General features: G+C 28.9%; 1 long non-coding RNA gene across 2 annotated transcripts in view; it reads left to right on the top strand.

Annotated features, from left to right (window-relative positions):
* The first annotated feature begins 1,899 nt into the window (after positions 1-1,899).
* Positions 1,900-18,579, top strand: part of LOC142321025 (uncharacterized) — a 79,636-nt gene continuing 62,956 nt past the window's right edge. For both annotated transcript variants that reach the window (XR_012755554.1, XR_012755555.1), the window contains exons 1-2: positions 1,900-2,372; positions 8,002-8,151. This is a non-coding gene — a long non-coding RNA (uncharacterized LOC142321025). The remainder of the gene's footprint in view (positions 2,373-8,001; positions 8,152-18,579) is intronic.

The raw sequence follows: 18,579 nt of genomic DNA, 5'->3' as shown, positions 1-18,579 counted from the left end.
TTTCAGTGTGAACATTACTTAATGACACAACATTAATTAGAAAATATAATTTAACATTACAAAATTAAAGTAATACATTAAAATTTTATTAATAAAATATTGTACCTTATATATTTAAGATAGTGAGTGGGTAAATCTATGCAACTCTAGAAGGTTTTCCTGCTCCCTGGAGTTAAAGTGTCTCCTGTAAAATTCATATTTTTAAGGGGAGTAAAATCTTTATATATATATATATATATATATATTTTCAATTACAATTATTTATAAATTAGTCAAAAGTACATCTCAAAGTGCCTCTAATCTGCAGTATCGCATACTAATTTCACCCCTGAATTTTAGTGTTGAAAAATATTTAAGACCTTTATTTGCATTTTTAATTTATTTTATACTTTTCCATGATTTGCGATCTGGCTGTATAAATGTTCAAAAACCATACATATCAATGTATAATTCATTTCTGTAATCCTGACAAATGTTGGTTGATTATTTATGTCTATATATCTCATTTTTATTTGTATTTGATTTTTACTTGTATTATCCTATTACTAGGTGAGTACAAAAGTACAGGATTTCTGCTGTTTTTATTCTCCAACTTTCTCCTAATCCTCTTCTCCAGAATGTTTTTGTTAATCTATGCATCCTTCTGATTCTGTCTTTTTCTTCTTACTCTTTCTTTGGAGGAGGGTGACTGAATGAGATAAATGAAAGATAATCTTTGTTTTGTGTGTGCCCTAATAACTCAAAAACTACTCAACCGATTTCGCTGAAAATTTCACAATTTATTATTATTTGTACCGGGAGTGCTAACATTTTATTAGTTTAATAATACTTCATATTTAATAATATTTAATTACATAATTACTGTCTGGGGAAGTCGATATTGACATAGATAACAATCGATACAGTTAATGACAATCGATGTACACGATATTTCTCGATAATACCACAACATTAAATTTAATAAAAAAAGTTTTAGGTTATTTATTTATACGTTTTTTATTTCTTTGTACGAAGTAAAGGAAGTATTGTGATCACGAAAAATACATATTTGGTTTCCAGATTTCAACGGAAATATCCATTTTGACCTTCACTGAATCCATTTTGACTAATTTCGTCGTGATGTCTGTACGTGCGTATGTATCTCGCTTAATTAAAAAATGAATAGTCGTAGGATGTTGTAATTTTGGATTTAGGACTATTGTAACATCTAGTTGTGCACTTTCCCTTTTTGATTGCAATCGACTGGACCAAAAGTGTCCAAAAAATCACAAAATCCAAAAAATTTGGATCTTTTCGTAACTGCAGTAATAAGCTCTTATTGAGAGCTTTTCAACGATATGTGGTACTTATTTTCATTGGTTGCAGGATTATAGACAAATAAAATTTTAATTAATGAAATATTTAGATCTTACAAGGGAAGACCAATCGGTTCAAATCCGACTTCATCTTTTTTTAATTTTTTTTTCATTAAATATATATATATTAAACTTACGGGTGGTCCACAGTTAATTATTGCTTCTGGGGATGAGATGATGAATGATTTGTATCGTGCGAGAAAAATGCCATGCCTATTGGGATTCGAACCCGGGACCTCCGGGTGAAAGGCCAAGACGCTACCATTCGCGCCACGAAGGCCGGCTAATTTAAATATATTGATTTATTAATAATTATTAACCTCTGTCTGTAAAAAAAAGTATGAAAAAATATCAGAAGTTATTAATGAAATAGTTTTAAAAAGAAGTGTATATGTGATTTAATAAGCGTACAAGGAAGTCATGTGTTGCCCACATCAGATTTTTTTATGATTTATACATATAGTAGTGAGATTGGTGACATTTGAACTCTGGGAGGGAGGGGAGGGGGTCATAAGAAGAAAGAAAGTTAATAGTGAATTAATATTGTAATTATTGTTTACATAATGTCAGTTTCATTCTTTTGGTAAGTTACAAAAATGTAAAAAAACGTAAATAACGATATTAATATTTATGTAGAAAATAGAACTTTTTTAATTTAAAAATAGCAATGTGTCGGAATATTAGTCGACACACATGAGTTAAATGAAGATATAGGGCTTCAGGGAGCTTACCCTCATGGCTAAGATGGGAAGTACATGTGAAGTGAACCCTAACCTGCAAACATGCTCTGACAGCTAAGGGAAACGAAAGTAACCATATAGCACGAGCAAAGCCGCGACGGGTCTGCTAGTATTTAATAGAATTGTACTTAGACTTCTAATCTTGGATTTTCAAGATGTCACTCAAGTTATTTCTACAGAGATATTAACGAAATAAGTATTAGAAAACTTGATAAAAAACATGGCCGTTATTAGAAAATGTAAAATCGGACATCTAATATTACAGTTTTGATCACAGGTATTTATCAGTGTTATTTTGTACTTATAATTTATTATTCTTCATTTAAAATTATACTTTTCTCTCTACTATCTAAACTGTGTTATACTTTTAACAATTGTCTTAAACACTACAAGGCTGACAATCTAAAAACTCATTAGAAATGGGTTAACTGTCTTCATTAAGTTAAATTTCTTCACTTTCAACAGTATATTGGAATACTATTGAAATACCATATTTTTATGTATTATGTCATTATTTACATGATTTTACATAAATGGTACATTATAATTACTTTATTTATTAACATAATTTAATTTAATTTGAATTTATTTAAATTCAAAAATTACTTTCATATGAACAATTTTAACAGGAAATTATAGAATTACAGGTATATTAAATTATTATTAGTATTATAGTATATTTAATTAGTAGAGAATTAATCTTTATACTTATAAATAATTTAAATAATAATTTGCTGACATTTTATCCCTGAGGAAATTAGAGTGATATTACATTTTCAGTTGCAAATTTTACAATAAATCAAGCAAAATATTGCCAGTTATACTATTTTATTGTTTGGAGCTGGAAGAATTTTATGATTCAAAATTCATTAAGGGAGTTCTACAAGTTTTCAAAAATAAACTTCATTTATTTTTAAATAAATGTAAAACATGAATTATCAGTGGCCAGTTTGTCTACCAAACCCAACTGTAATCAATGCAACTTGAACATTGCATTTAACACTTTAAGTGCCACGTGAGTCCAACGTGGATTCACAGAGTTACAGATCTAATGGCCTCGTGAGTCGAATGTTAGGTTTATTTATATGGTTGTGTAACTCCGCTCTGGATTCAAAGTTCCTATTAAAATATATGGCAAGTGAAAGAGCAAGGCCAGTATGTCATGAAACTATTATTGGCCTGTTGATAGTGAGTCAACACTGGTGTTACATGGCTATTACTTTATGATAAATTTAATGAAATAATGCAGAATATCAGTATTATAATATATGTTATTTTTATATACAAAAACTATACAAAAGCAATTGCAAAGAATCTGCTAGAAAATGGGCTTGAAAATAAAATATAGATAATAAAATTTCAACTTGGAAAAAAAAAACTTTTCAGACAAAATATTTATGTACACCAAAAAAACAGTCCAAGCAAAAGTGTTTTTCACACACCACACATTTATATTTGGTTTGAGTAGTTTTTTGCATGGCAATCTTCCTGCCTTCGGCCTTTGACTTTTCTTCATAACATTTATGACAACGCCTTCTTCCTTGTCTGCCAACATCGACAAGGCAGTAAGGTTGGTCTACTGGTGTCGGAGTAGGAGCAACGGCACTAACGTTGATTCCTGTCAATTCTTTGACTAATTCTTTGAATGCGATGATTTGCATGTTTCCATTTGTAAGCTGATTGTATAAGTATAGCGCATTTACTAAATTGGTTCCAAGAAGCAATTCCACAGCAAGTTTTCTGTACCACTTCTTTCCACGTCTCAGAGACGAGCAATAACTCTTGATTTGGTCCGAACTATCGATGAATGCCTTTCCTTTGTTGTATTCTATGACACACTTCGGTTTCTGAACAGGATTGTTTTGTCTCTGAACTTCTATCATATCATCAGTGTGTTTGGTTGTCAACATTAGGACATCTTTTCTGTCATGCCATTTTAACACAACTACACCTGTATTGCTTCCAACAGCAAAATTTTCCCCTTTTTGAAGTTTTTTTTTTTAATTACATTTGTGAATTATTCTTTCTGATTCGTTTCTAAGTACCAACCAGGTAAGTGTTTCGTTTTAGTAGCTCATGGGTTAGTGCTACTGAGGTGTACCAGTTATCAGTGCAGAGCGTACGCCCCTTATCCAGTAGATCGGTCATGAGGGCCATAGTTACTTTAGTAGCAACAGAGCTTTGACCTTTATCATCTCCGCAAATGATGTACTTGGAATCGACGAAAGAGGATGATTATTATTATCAATTTTGTCAGTATTACTAGGACTAGGCCTACCTGTTTTTTGAATGAACATTCTCTTTTTAGATGGTGGTTCATTTTCCTCTTCTTCAGACTCAGAAGTTGAAGGCTGATCTACGTCTGATGGGTAAACGTTGCTGAAAATTTTGTCATCTTTTTCTTCATCAGACAACAAATCCTGCCACAGTTTTTGTAATTCTTTTTCCATTGATTAATAACTTCTGTTTATTTTTCAATAAATAAAACACGTAAACCGAAATACAGAATAATGAAGATTGAATACAGAACCCATATGTAATATAAAAATTGTAAATGCAGAATAACACAGACTTGAACATAGACTACTTGTAACTCAAACACTACTAACTCAATTGGTGAACATAAACTAAAACAGCAAATATATTCGACAACGTACTGTGGTGACACATTGGTATCATGTGACCAATCATAATGCTTTAACTGTTACTGTCTGCGTGAAGCCAATGCGTCACCACACAAAAAAAACAATCGCTAAAAACGTATTTTTTACTCAAATGAGTGATAGTTATTACCAATTCATTTTTTTGTGATACTGAATGAAATTATATGAGAAAAAAAAATTGGCCATTAAAATCATTTTACTTCCTGTATAGGCGGCACTCATACTAATTGTAAGAATTTACAATTTATATAAATTAAAAATTTTATATTAATATTTTATTTAATCTATCAGTATGGAATTGTCATGACTAGTCATTCTTTTTTTTATTGGTTGATGCTGTTGAACATTCCTTTCTATTGTGAGCTTATCTTTTAATATTTATTTTGTCCCAAATCCTGTTTTTCATGTTTCAAGTCCTATTTTTCATATTCCACTATTTGTTTTTCTTCTCAGTTTTTAACTATTACACATTCTATTATCGATTAACTAAACAAACAATACTTAAAATATAACTGGTCGACTTATTATCAGTGAGTGATATTTAATATTCTTTTATAAAAAAACAGAAGATAAGGGTTTGATTCTGTCCTGCTGTTATTGAGTTATTAGTAATAAACCCAAGAAATACTTTTTTCAATCCAGTAAGAATCAGACCACCATGAATTACATTCTTTCATGTGAAATGTAACCAGTTGTAATATAATGTAAGCTGATCATAAATATAAGAAAGTTCAGTATGAGTTTTACATAACAGTTTTGAGGCAAAAAGTTACAACAAAATCTTAGAAAAAAGGTGATCAAAGAGTGGCTTTCAGCATAGTATTCAATTCATAGATGACCTACTGAAGAGAGTTTTCTCTCTAAAGAGAGAGTTGTTTTACCTTGTATGAGAATAAATATCAAAAGTGTTTTATAAATCAAAAAACAAAGGAAGCTGAAGTCTAACTTTTAAGATTTACACAGCATCACTGAGAATTAAATCCCATATAGAAGTGGGTAAGCTAAATTGAAACAGTATATGAAGACACTTCTAAAAATAACGTCAAAAGAAAAGTAATAATTACTGTAATAAATCGATATATTATCCTATATTTTGTACTCGGCCCAATACAAAATTAATTAACAAAGAAAAATATTTATTGAGATCCTAAAAAAAATTTAGACAATGATTCTATCCTTTTATTTTCAATTCTGTGAAAATATATTGAAACAACTTTAAAATAAGTACTGGCTAGATGTGTATAGACATTTTTCTAAACTTTTGTTTGCTGTGGATCATTTCCATATCTGTTGGGAGATTTAAACACTCTATTTTATAAGTGACTTCTGTTGTAATTATGAATTGGCTTTGTTAAAAATTACCTGCACCAGTTTTAAAAAAATTTAATTTTTTTTTAACGAGGCTGCCATTAATATTTGATCATATTAAATCACAATCAAGAACTTGACTCAATTTTGATAAAAAATTCTTTTTTTAACATTTCCTCCTTGAAACCTGCATTATTAAATAAATTTTACTTAAAACAATTCTGGTAGTTATAATGAGGTTTTTAACCATTTATTTATAAATTGTAATTGTTAAAAAACTTTCTCTCTCCTGATTTTAGTATAATATCATATTTAAAATTTCTTCTGTCAATGGCATTTTGATGGTTTTATATTTTATATTACATTTTTTTAAAAAATATGATTGCATGCACTTTATTTATTAAAAAAAAATATTAAAAAATTTATTTTTTAAATCTATTACAAAAACCAAGAAATCTGTTACAAACATAAAAAAAAATCTTATTGCATTTCATTGATTATAAAATTATAAAAACCCCTACCTATTTGAAGGAAGGTTGTATTAGATTTGACCTCTAATTTTGTAGCAAGGAGTGAATAACTTACAAAGATTTTAAATGAAAATTTTAAATAAAGAATCAGACCACTGTGAATTAAATTCACACTTTCATATGATACGTAACCAATCATAATCTAAACCAAACACAAACAATATGTAAGTTGATCCTAAGTATCAGAAAGTTCAATACGAGTTTTATATATCAGTTTTAAGACAAAACGTTATAACAAAATCTTAGAAAAAAATTGAAATTAATTTATAAAAAGACAAAAATTAATTGACTGATATTAATTTATATTTTGAAAATTTGTTTATAATTTTCAGTTTTGTAAAGGGTTCTTTATCAAAGAAATTATTTAAATAATGTGTGGGGTGTTGCTTTAATGACCCAAAGTTGGATGGAAGGAGAGATAACTAGTTTGCCATGGCATTTAGGTAGATTAGTCATCAGTTCCTTTCTAAGAAAAGTGACTTACAAGATATGATGTTATGTTACAGTTAGGTTACGGTTAGTTCTTAATAACGAAGATTACAAAACGTGTTTGTGTGTGTGTGTGTGTTTGTGTGTGTTCAAGCAGTTTTTAAATTAAAGTTATAAATACTTTAAAGAAATCCTTCAAACTAGCCTTTGTTATTTGGAGAATTTGTTGACTAACAAAAAAAATATATATTTATATAATATTAATTTATTTAAATTAAACTTTCTGTAGTCCATATCTCCTCTGTATGTAAATTTTAGCTAATCATTTAATATTATTTCAGCCACTCCACAAAGTATAAAATAAAAGAACATTCTTACCTTTATTATTTTTTTTTTCAAAAAAAAGGTAAAATTTAGCAGATCATTAATTAAACAGATATCTAGTTTGGAAAATAATTTAGAAACAATTGAAAAAGCAAGTATTGAACATGTAAATAATAATAAAAAATTAGATATTTTGGAAAAAATTTATATGTATCAATATAAATGTAAATTCAGCCTCATGAGTCTGCAGACAGAATTTGATAGGGACATTCTTATAAATACTACTTAAGTTGGTAATACATTGATAAGAATTTTAATAAATCAAATAATCAGTACAGTACTGTATTAAAATACATATAATATGTTATAAGAAAATTTAAAGTATTAAATTCTTTAAAGTTTTATTGACTGCACAATTATTTGTTCTATAGATTTTAATGTATTATATTTTAATGTATTTTATTATGTAAATGTAAAGAATGAAAAAGAAAACATTACTGAAGATGGGCTTATACCTGAAAGTGCTGTAATGAGAAAAAAAAAAGTAGAGGTAAGAATGTTCTTTAATTCTGTACTTCGTGGTGTGGTTGAAATAATATTATATTATATCATTAACTATAATGTATATGTATACTTGTTTGTTGTATTACAGTATGTCAAGTTTTTGCAGCAATGCAGCTTAATATAAGCGGGATTTTTTGAAATAGATGAAAATTATTTTTTCATCCTAAATACATTTCTTTATAATGCTTGAGATGTTTTTAGATACTTTTTCACATATAACTAAAAGGAAGGAATAGAGGTATGATACAAATAATAATTTTTATGTTTAGTTAAGTGCTGTATTTGTAATTGTCAGAAATTACTGTAATAGAAAATGATGTATTTTAAATTCAGTTGTTTAAATTGTTTTTAAAGAAACAAAAAATTCCATTTAATTATTGGTCATAGTGTAGGGCTTTTTACAATTTTGAAAAAACCATTGCAAATAATAACTCAGAGATATTTCACAAAGAAATTCTTTTAGTTATCTGGTGTATCATACACGTGCTAATGATATATTGTTACATTTAATTTGTTGCTATTTACTGTAGTAATTAATGTAAAAAATGTACGTTTAGAATTATATTAGGTGAAACACTTGTCTTTCAGTCATCGCATGATATGTAGTTACATAGTTACAACTTAATATCTATTAAATGGAGATTGCTGAGCAACAGTTGCTAAAATTATGATATAATTAAATTAAAGTATAAAAGTAAATTAAAGTATAATTAATTATTAAAGTATAAAAAATTAAAATTATAATCTTGCAAATGTTATGAATGAAAGGAGGTATTTATAATTATAATAGTTCAAATTAGTATTGTAAAATTAATTTTTGTCCAATGTTGAAGTGGATACTTCATTTTCGGTCAATAGCTATGATTTGCAAGTAAATAAAACCGTTTGAAAGAGTACTGCTCAACTATACCTATTTTAATCGACTGAATTTTTCTAAAAATTTACGGTAAACTTAATTTTAAGGTATCTTTTCTTGCTCAGACCCATTTTCAATTTTTAAAAATATGGTATGTCATGAATGTTAAAATTCAAGCTTTCATGTTATAACAAATTTAAAAAAGTAATAAGATCTTAACTCGATGTTTATAGTTTATACATTTTTCAAAAACTTTTGAACTGATTTTAATTAAACTCCTTTCTCTCTTTTTTTCTTTAGCCTCTGGAACCACTGTAAGGTATTCCTTCAGAGGATGAAGGAGGATGATGTTTATAAAGTATGAATGTAAATAAGTGTAGTCTTGTAAAGTCTCAGGTCAACCATTCCTGAGATATGCGGTTAATTGAAACCCAACCAGCAAAGAACACAGTATCCACGATCTAGTATTCAAATCTGTAAAAAAGTAACTGCCTTTACTAGGATTTGAACTTTAGAACTCCCAATTTCAAAATCAGATGATTTGAGATAACTTGTTCACCGCTAGACCAACCAACCCGGTGGGTTGATTTTAATTAAATGGTGGCTTTTTATATGGCCACTCATGTACTGCATTAGTATAAAAAAATTTTAATGTTCAAGATATGTAAATAAAGCAAAACTAAATCTACTAATATATATAATTAATTCAGCAATAGTTTAATTTTTAATAACCTAAGAACGGTTAAAGAGCTATGTCCCTAGATGCCCAAACTTTTTTTTGTGCTTTTATATTAGTTTTTATGTGTGTAATCTAAAAGTAGTTCTTTTTTTTGAAAATACACTAATATTTCTTCCAGTAATGACTTTGTACAGAAATGAGTGAACTTAATCTATCAGTGAAGGAATATTTTGATCCTGTGATCAGAGATAAAATTATAATCGGTTGAGGAAAAATATATTTTATGTTGTAGTATGTTTTAGTGAACTGTACACAATCCCAACAAGGTCAGCTAAAATTTTAACCAGCGTCTAATTTAATTTTAATCTCAGACTAACTTGTTAAACTTTTGACTAAAACCGAAGAGTATATGAACGATTTTAATTTAGATTCTGCTAAAACACAGAATAGAAACAAAAAAGTATATACTTTGAGAAATGAGTACAACATATAACAGCGAAAAAATTTAGTTTTTAGTTGAACAAATAAATCAAAAATATTTTTCCATTGCTGTAATTTTATCAGAAATTTCTGTTATTCTATTCATATGAGGAAATAGCATGAATTTTTGCAAGATAATCCATATAGAAAATGGAGAGGAACTAATTTTTTTATTGTTACGTCTGACTTTGATAACGGAAGTTGAAACTGCAATAACTGCATGATGGTACGATGTATGCAGTCTAAGAGATCACTGACACAACTCTCAACATTTTGAACAAATAAATATTTTGTTTGTAAAGAATGCCTACCATATTTATTATTTTTAAAATATATGAAATTTTAAAATTGCATTCTTATTATTTTTTGCTAATTTCAAAATTGTATGTTGAGTAGATCGAGTAGGTGCCTAGGTTGAGTCCATTAAATAGGAATATCTATTAGTCTCATGGACAGACAAAACAAATGCCAATAATAGTTCAGCAGATCCTTAAAATACAGCTTATGTTAAGAAAAGCTGTAAAAAAATCCCTTTCGGCACGCCGGAAGGCGGAGGTAGATTTTACCGGTGCTAAGTAGGGGGATAAAAAAGATTTCCACCTTTTATTATAAAGTTAATTAAAACTTCTTTACTAAATACGACAACGGTTGCATGTGAAAAAAGTTTCACATGTTTAGCATACGACAAGACCCATCTTACAATTCCAGCAACATTTTGGTCATCCCTTGCCATAAGAATTGGTCATTTCAAAAATTGTTTCAGAGAAAAGTTTTAAATAATGTTTAGAGGACTAACTACCACTTCAAACCGATTTGACACTATGCCTATTAAGGGAGGTATGATTTTTTTTTGTCTTCAAAACCACATTTTTCCACCGCCTGGGCCAATGGTTGGTGATATCAAAAAATTTTACTTAGATTAGTTTTAAGCCCTTATCCAAAGAATAGTAGGAACTGTAAACGAATTCGATATTTTACTTGATAAGAAAGTTAAAGTGATATTTTGTTTTGTCGAAACAGCTTCCTTCATTTCCATCCCCATGGTCCGATTTTGCCCATTAACCAATTTCACCAAGATTTTGGGGTGTTATATTTTATGTATCGAAGATATGGTACTCATTACAGTAGGTAACTTTCTTATGATATCACCTAAAAACTCGTGTCTAAATAAGAGAAAAAAAACTTAATTCAAATCGTTATGCTTTTTTATTTATTTATTAAATTGGTTGGTTAACGTACGTTGTTTGAGACGAACTTTTCTGAATAAATATTAAAACTGAAAGTATGCGTAATTCCTACTGACCAACAGGAAAAATAACTTAATAGTGACCAAGAAAAAATATATAAGACGTTTAATTAACATCTTTCTACTTAAATATCCTTACAACCTATAATTTAGTCATGTTTCGTAAATGTTCAGGGGAATTATTAAAATATTAGTTACTTTTTATCTTGATCGATATAAAAATAGATGTTATTATAATTTACTAAACGATAAAAAATCTATTATTAACTTTATCTGATCAGATGGTAAGTATTTATATAATTTTCAGCAGATATTTTCGTTACAGTATGCCCTTCCGCGTATACCAAAAGGACACTTGCAAAATATTTTCAATCGAATCAGTAGATTGAGAATGTAAAATTTGCGGCGTGAATATTGATCGTACTGGTGCACGTGGGAATGAATTCAGAAGCCGACAGGGGCGGTGCGGAGTTAGCGCCACGTGAATTATAAAAATATACACTTATGTATGAAAATATGAGGTCGTTGTATATTATTAAAGACGATGTATTAAATTGAAAATTAATAAATTCGTTTTGCAGTGATCTGTTACGAAACCATACTCGATTTAATGCTGACTTTAGATTACGTACCGGTATTTTGACTATATATATATATCTGTAATTTTGAACTTTTAACATATTTTTGGTGTAAAATATTCAAATTTAAAAATCATATTTCTGTTTTTAATAGTGGTAGTAGAAGCATAAAATTAGCGTAATTTTATATATCATCCGTACATGCGATATTTTTATATCCTTGGCAGTTTATTTCAACATGATCTATTACGTGATTACCAAATATAGTTCCTGTATCGTAGTTGATAATATCTTATCAAGCGTTTTAAACTAAACCATAGAGTTTCTTTTTTCTGCTCTGTCATTATTTTTATTTGCGGTAGACCTTATTTCTATCTTTATTTTAATATTTTTTTCAGTAGAAATTTAGTGTCAAAGGATTGTCCAATAAAAGCCTTTTTTTGTACCGAAATACATCATTAATTTGCTTAAATTTTAATTAAGTGTAATGCCCGTTTTATCCGGTAAGCCATAACAGCTCTATCCACTGTAAAACTATACAACTGTTCCATAGTAATGAGTTCAAATTTATTATTGCTTATAACATTGATAGAACAATATTTTGAAGATTTGGGAGCTCAAAGCTGTTCCGTGACTTGGATACTTTTTTCTTATCTCTGTTAATTTTCTATTACTATAAATATACCTTAGTTTTCTTTTAAGTGGTGTAAAACGCTGCTTTAATTAATTTTTTCTTTGTAATGCAACTGTAGCTTGTTTCTGATCTATGCAGAAATAAAGTCTGTTTTAAGTTTTCAACGAATGGTTACAAAAATGTATACCCATCCGGTAATCATATCAACGCTTGTGGATTTTTGGCAGATGGGTAATAATTACGAGTAAGAATATCATCATTGTGAAAATGGAGTAAAATTATGAAGAAAATCACAAAGAAAATTTTACAAACATTTATCATTTTTCAGTACGAAATAAATATTAATCTCGCTCATCTAATGAGTGAAGTAATTATAAAAAAAAGAAAAATTCTCTAGTGCTGTAATTAACACTCGAAAAAAAATTTCGGATCTTCTCCAGAGAGTAAATTTCATCCTCGTTTTTTTCTTTTATATATTGTATCATGATTATATTTATTTTTTATTTTGAAAATAGAATTGTAGAAATACATTATTTTATTGATTAAATATTTTTTTTGGCTACGTTGAACCAAAGAGAATTAAAACAGTATCTAAACCGTTTGAAAACAGGGTTTTCAAACAGTTTTAAGTAGTTTTTACTTCTAAAAAATGTATTCTATAAATCAATTTATATTGGGATTAAACGAAAACTATCAAATTGTTTTAAAAATAGGAGTTAGTTACTTAAGAGTAAGAACTCTAGAACAAATGTGAAGAAAATGCGTACTGGTTGAATAAAGAATCTCATCATTTTGAATTATTTCTGAAAAAAATATGTCCAAGACTTATTAATCAACTGATTTATTCACCTCAATAACGCTGAATTCTTTTAAAAATCACCTGCGTGTGAGCACAGCGAATGATTATTTTGGCATTTTTCAGTTGTCCATTAATTTATACTAGAGTTGTGTACAAGCAAAACATGGTTTAAGTTATGATGTTATCTGAATACAAAATTTAGGATTACGTTTTGACTAAAATTATTTTTTAATTTATTAGAAGTATGTATTTTATTATCGTTCTTTAATTTAAAATAAATTGTAAGTGAAATAACCTTAAAAAAATAAATAGAATATAGATTTTTTGGCATTGTTTTGAAGCCGTAGGAGTACTCACATCAAATATTAATTCTTTTTTTTTTTTAGAAATACTATTATTTGTTTTAATGACTTAAAAAAGAGTTCTTTAGTGAAAATAATCACTTTCTTGATTTGTTTTGTAATTTTCATCGTAACATTTTCCTTTTTTCTATTCTTTCTAAAAGTTCATTATCTAGCTTCAGTAGTTATTTTTCTTCTGGTTATAAATCAAAGAATCTCCCGATAATTTGCGGATCTTCCTATTTCATCTATTCTTTTTGCAGTATTATTTCAATACAGGTGATTTTTCTTCCTTTTTAATTATTAATGACCGTACATTTTCTAGTAGGCATGTATTATTTGGAACTACAATTCGTCTACCGGCTATTTTATTTTAATAATACTATCATCAATCGAAAAATTCTTCCGTCATTAGTTGACAATTTTTTTATGGTTTTTGAATGAAGTATTTACGCATTAAATTTTATTCTAGAGACTTAAAACATAAAGATGATTACTGCATCCGAGCACAACATATAATAATATAATCTCTACGAAAATCTTAAATACATGTGCGGAAGAGTAATATTGAATGAATAAAAATTCTTCTTATTAGAATATTAATAAAAAGAAATTACTCGTATATCCTTCCTTATTTGTGTATAAACAAATAAAAATACCTAATTCCTGACCATGTAAAACCAAAAAAAAAAAAATTAAAATAAGGAAGTGCTATACTAAAATATTTAGAGTTTTGATCGTTTTCAAAGGTTAATCATTTTGGATTATCTATGAAACATGAATCGTTCTTCCATATGAACAAAGTACTAAAGAAGTATTAAAAGTTATTAAAAAAGTATTAAAGATGTGTTGTGTATTTTAAATACGACTATAACAAAATTACTTCTGCAGATATAATTAAAAAAATTACTTTCTTCGATATGCTGCGAGCAACTGAATTAGCTGATATTTAAAAATCACGTCAATCTTCACTAAATCACATATTACGCTATTAGTGAAGATTTAACAACATTTATTAATATAGCAAACATATTTTTTATTATTATTTTGTAATAAGGAAAACGTGAGATGATTTGAAGTAAAAAAAAAGTGAAAGTAATTAGATAATACATCCGTTTAAAGGACGACATCTTTATGTGTAAAAAAGAACCATGGAAATTAGGGTCTCGCAGGAGTAATTCACATACATAGTGAAATCGCATCTTGCGTAATAAAAGTTTTCTAAAAATAAAACCGACTGTATTAACCGCAGTACAAAAAAATAATGCTCTTCCATTTCTTTTCACAATTTCTATTTATAGAAGTTAGTGCCAAATAAAAACAACTTGATATCCGTAATTTGAAATCGACTTGAAAACTCAAATGTAAACAAAAATTATAAATCGATTATTCTTTAACTATTAGCGACTTCACAACTTTAAAAGCATATCAAAATTTATTTAGATAACTTACAGATTCAGTGAGGGCTCATTTCATAACAAAACATCAAGTTTTGACTCGCGTAGTTCATTAGTACTGATTTCGGCCACCAGTGCTTGTCACCATTGTTGTTAAAAATGTATACATTACTGTTGCGGAACGTACTCGCATTGTTTTTTGGTTTCACGATTTGCAGTCGGCAACTGCAGTTCAAAGTAATTGTAGTAGAGAGTACGATAGGGAGCCTCTTAGTATGCATTGGATTTTTCTCTTGCCACCAAACCTTTGTTGAGACAGGGTGGTCTGCTAATCATACAAAATATCCAGGAAACCCACGCGTTCCTGAAGCTATTGTGATATATACTCCCAGGAATCTTTGCGCGTAGTCTGGAGAAATCAACTCGACGTGCGTCGCATGAGACTGGCACGACTGTTTGGCGCGTATTACGTAACGATTGCACTTGAAGCCGTACAAACGTTCCGTGGTTCAACACATTACAAATGACGACAAAGTTGCTCGGCTGCAGTTTTGTGTGAAAATGGTGAATGGAAGTGCAGACAACGATACATTTTTAGACAATGTAATTTTTAGTTATGAATCAATGTTTCACATCAGTGCAAGATGAGCATCCACAACTGCCGAATACGGGGTAGCAAAACCCTATGAAACTTTTCAGCGCATTGATGATAGCCCTACGGTCAATGATTTTTGTGTCCTAAGCAAACAAATATTGTACGGCTCCTTGTTTTTCCAGGAGGCAACCGTGAATATCTTTATCTGGACATGCTTCAATATTTTCTTGTTCCTCAGTTAGACGATAATTATCAAAATCGATGCCATTACTATTTTACAAGACGGAGCACCACCTCTCCACCGTCTAGGCCGCCTAGAAGTCCGATATTTTCTTGCTACTCGATTCCCAGATCGATGGATTGGCCGTGAAGGTTCAATTGCCGGCTATCTCGCTCCCCAGATTTGATCCCGCTACAATTTTTTTGTGGGGTATTATTAAAAATCACATTTATGTACCACCTTTGCCTGCTGATTTTATTGAGATTAGACGTCAAATTAACACCGCAGCTGCAGAGGTAACGCCAGACTTGCTGGCTACAGTCTGGAATGAAATCGATTTCACCCGGTATCTTTATATTCATTTTTATGTAAAACGTCATTTGTCCTACACAAAACGCTGTCTGTATTAAAAATACAACTCGCAATCGAAAAATCCTCCGACATATAAAATAAGAGGAGTTAAACGAGAGCAAGAAACAGTTTAATGATAATGAACTGAGTGTCTCTGAAATTGAGAAATGTATATTATTATATTACCCAAAATTATTTACACAACTAATTCTTTTTTTACTTTTCATACAAAATGTTTTTAATATCAGAATGCTGTTATACAAAATTACTCTGTAATAATCCAATACAATGATGACAAAATGTTATCGAATCGTCTTTATAAACAACATTTTTTGTTTAGCAGATGTTCCACTTGAGCCATCATGAAAAATACATATATTTGTTCCTTTTTAATATGCTGTAATTTTTTTTCTTTTTTACTTCCTTGTTTGAAGTAAAGAAAGTATTGTGTTTGCGAAAAGTTTCGGTTTTCAGATTTCAACGGAAATATCCATTTTGACCATTTCTGAATCACTTTAGACTTGTTTCGGAGTGACGTCTGTACGTACGTTCATATGTATCTCGCATAACTCAAAAACGATTAGCCGTTGGATGTTGAAATTTTGAATTTAGGACTGTTGTAACATCTAGTTGTGCCACCTCCCCCGTTTGATTGCAATTGACTAAATAAAAATGTCCAAAAAAGCCCAAAATCCAAACAAATCTGGATTTTGGACTTTTTCTTAACTGCAATAATAAGCCATCATTGAGAGCTTTTCAGCGATATATCATAAATCTTACTTATTTTCATTTGCTCCAGAGTTATAGCCAAATAAAATTTTAATTAATGAAATATTTGGATCAAGAGTAAAGCATATCGGTTCAAAACGGACTTCATCTCCTTAATTTAAAAAAAAATAATTAAATATTGATTTATTTGTTAACCTCTGATTGTAAAAAAGGTTTTACGATAAATAATAATTCATTAATAACAATAAAAAGAAAAAGAAAAAATATCAGAAGTTATTAATGAAATAAAATTTTATATACTTTTCAATTAAAAAAAAAAAGTATATATGCGATTTAATAGGCATACAAGGAAGTCATGTGGTGCCCACATGCAAAGAAAAATATCAATTTTTTTAATAATTTTTAATTGGCTTCATGATAGGAAGAAGTTCTCAATTTAATCCGTACGTATTTTTTATACGTACGTTCAAGCTTTATTCTTCATCACTTGGATGATATCGATAATTCTTTTGGAGAAAATTTTATCTACCGTCAGCGTTGCCTGTTTTTTCCCGAAAAGTATATGATATTTTAACGAAAAAGCTAGATTTTGTACTTCGACGTTCTCTAGATACTCTTGTTTTATCAATTATTGGATTATTATAGCCTGATATCATATTATGTTATTCGAAATATTTTCAGGCAAGGATTCAACAATACTCTCGTATTAGCTGAAAGGTTTGTAGTGAAAAATAATATTTTTTGTTGCATTTCAGAGAGTCTCGGCTCACAGTAAGAAGACCTTCTAAGTGTTATTACTTAGCATTCGCTTTCTTATTTTTATCTAGATGCAGGCTTATCATCTTTGTATCTCTTGAGAGTGAGTTTTTCACGGACACTTTTTTTGGAGGTAAATCCATATTTCAATAATAAATCGAATTAACAGTTTAAAATGAAATGAATAGAAGACTTAAAAACCAAATTACAAACTAATGTATTTGTTTATTTTTGGTTGATGAAATTATACACAGAAGTTTAGGAGCTTTTGTGTAATTTTCTGTGTATTTCTTTTCTTTTTTTATTTCTTTTATAAATTTCGACTTTTTGAAATTATAGTCAGATAAAGATTTAAAAAGTTATTGAGAGTTTTTTTAATTTTATGCCGAGAAAATTTAAATTTTTCTCCTAATATGCATGTTGAAATATGTTGAAACTATTGAACAATAAGGAATCCCTCACGGCACTATGAAATGAGGATTATATATATATATATATATATATATATATATATATATATATATATCCCACAAAATCTTTTTTTGAGAACATCTTACTTATGACTTATGAAAACAGTCTTTAACTCACTGCTCATGGATCGGATAGATTGAGCCAGCATTTTAGCAGATAATACTACCTCTTGTAAAATTAGTCCTGCAGATCAGAACAAAAGAAATAATGTATTACATTGCGTTAGTTTGAGAAAAAAAGTTTTAAATCGGACAGCTTATTTGTAAACAAAAGATTTAAAAATTGTAAGGGAGAGACTCTGTACCTCAATAAAATCCCGCCACTATGTATATATATATATATATGTAACATATAAATGAAGTGTAGTATTGTAGATTAAGTCTGACCATTCCTGAGACGTGGGGTTAATTGAAACCAAAGTACACTGGTATCCACTGTGCACTATTCAAATACGTGTAGAAGCAACTAACCTTTACTAGAATTTGAACCTTAGAACCTTCGACTTCAAAAATCAGCTAATAAACAACTGATTTG

The sequence above is a fragment of the Lycorma delicatula genome, chromosome 3 (genome assembly GCF_047948215.1).
Source record: "Lycorma delicatula isolate Av1 chromosome 3, ASM4794821v1, whole genome shotgun sequence".
NCBI classification, from domain to species: Eukaryota; Metazoa; Arthropoda; class Insecta; order Hemiptera; family Fulgoridae; genus Lycorma; species Lycorma delicatula.
This window is presented reverse-complemented; position numbering and strand designations above follow the sequence as displayed.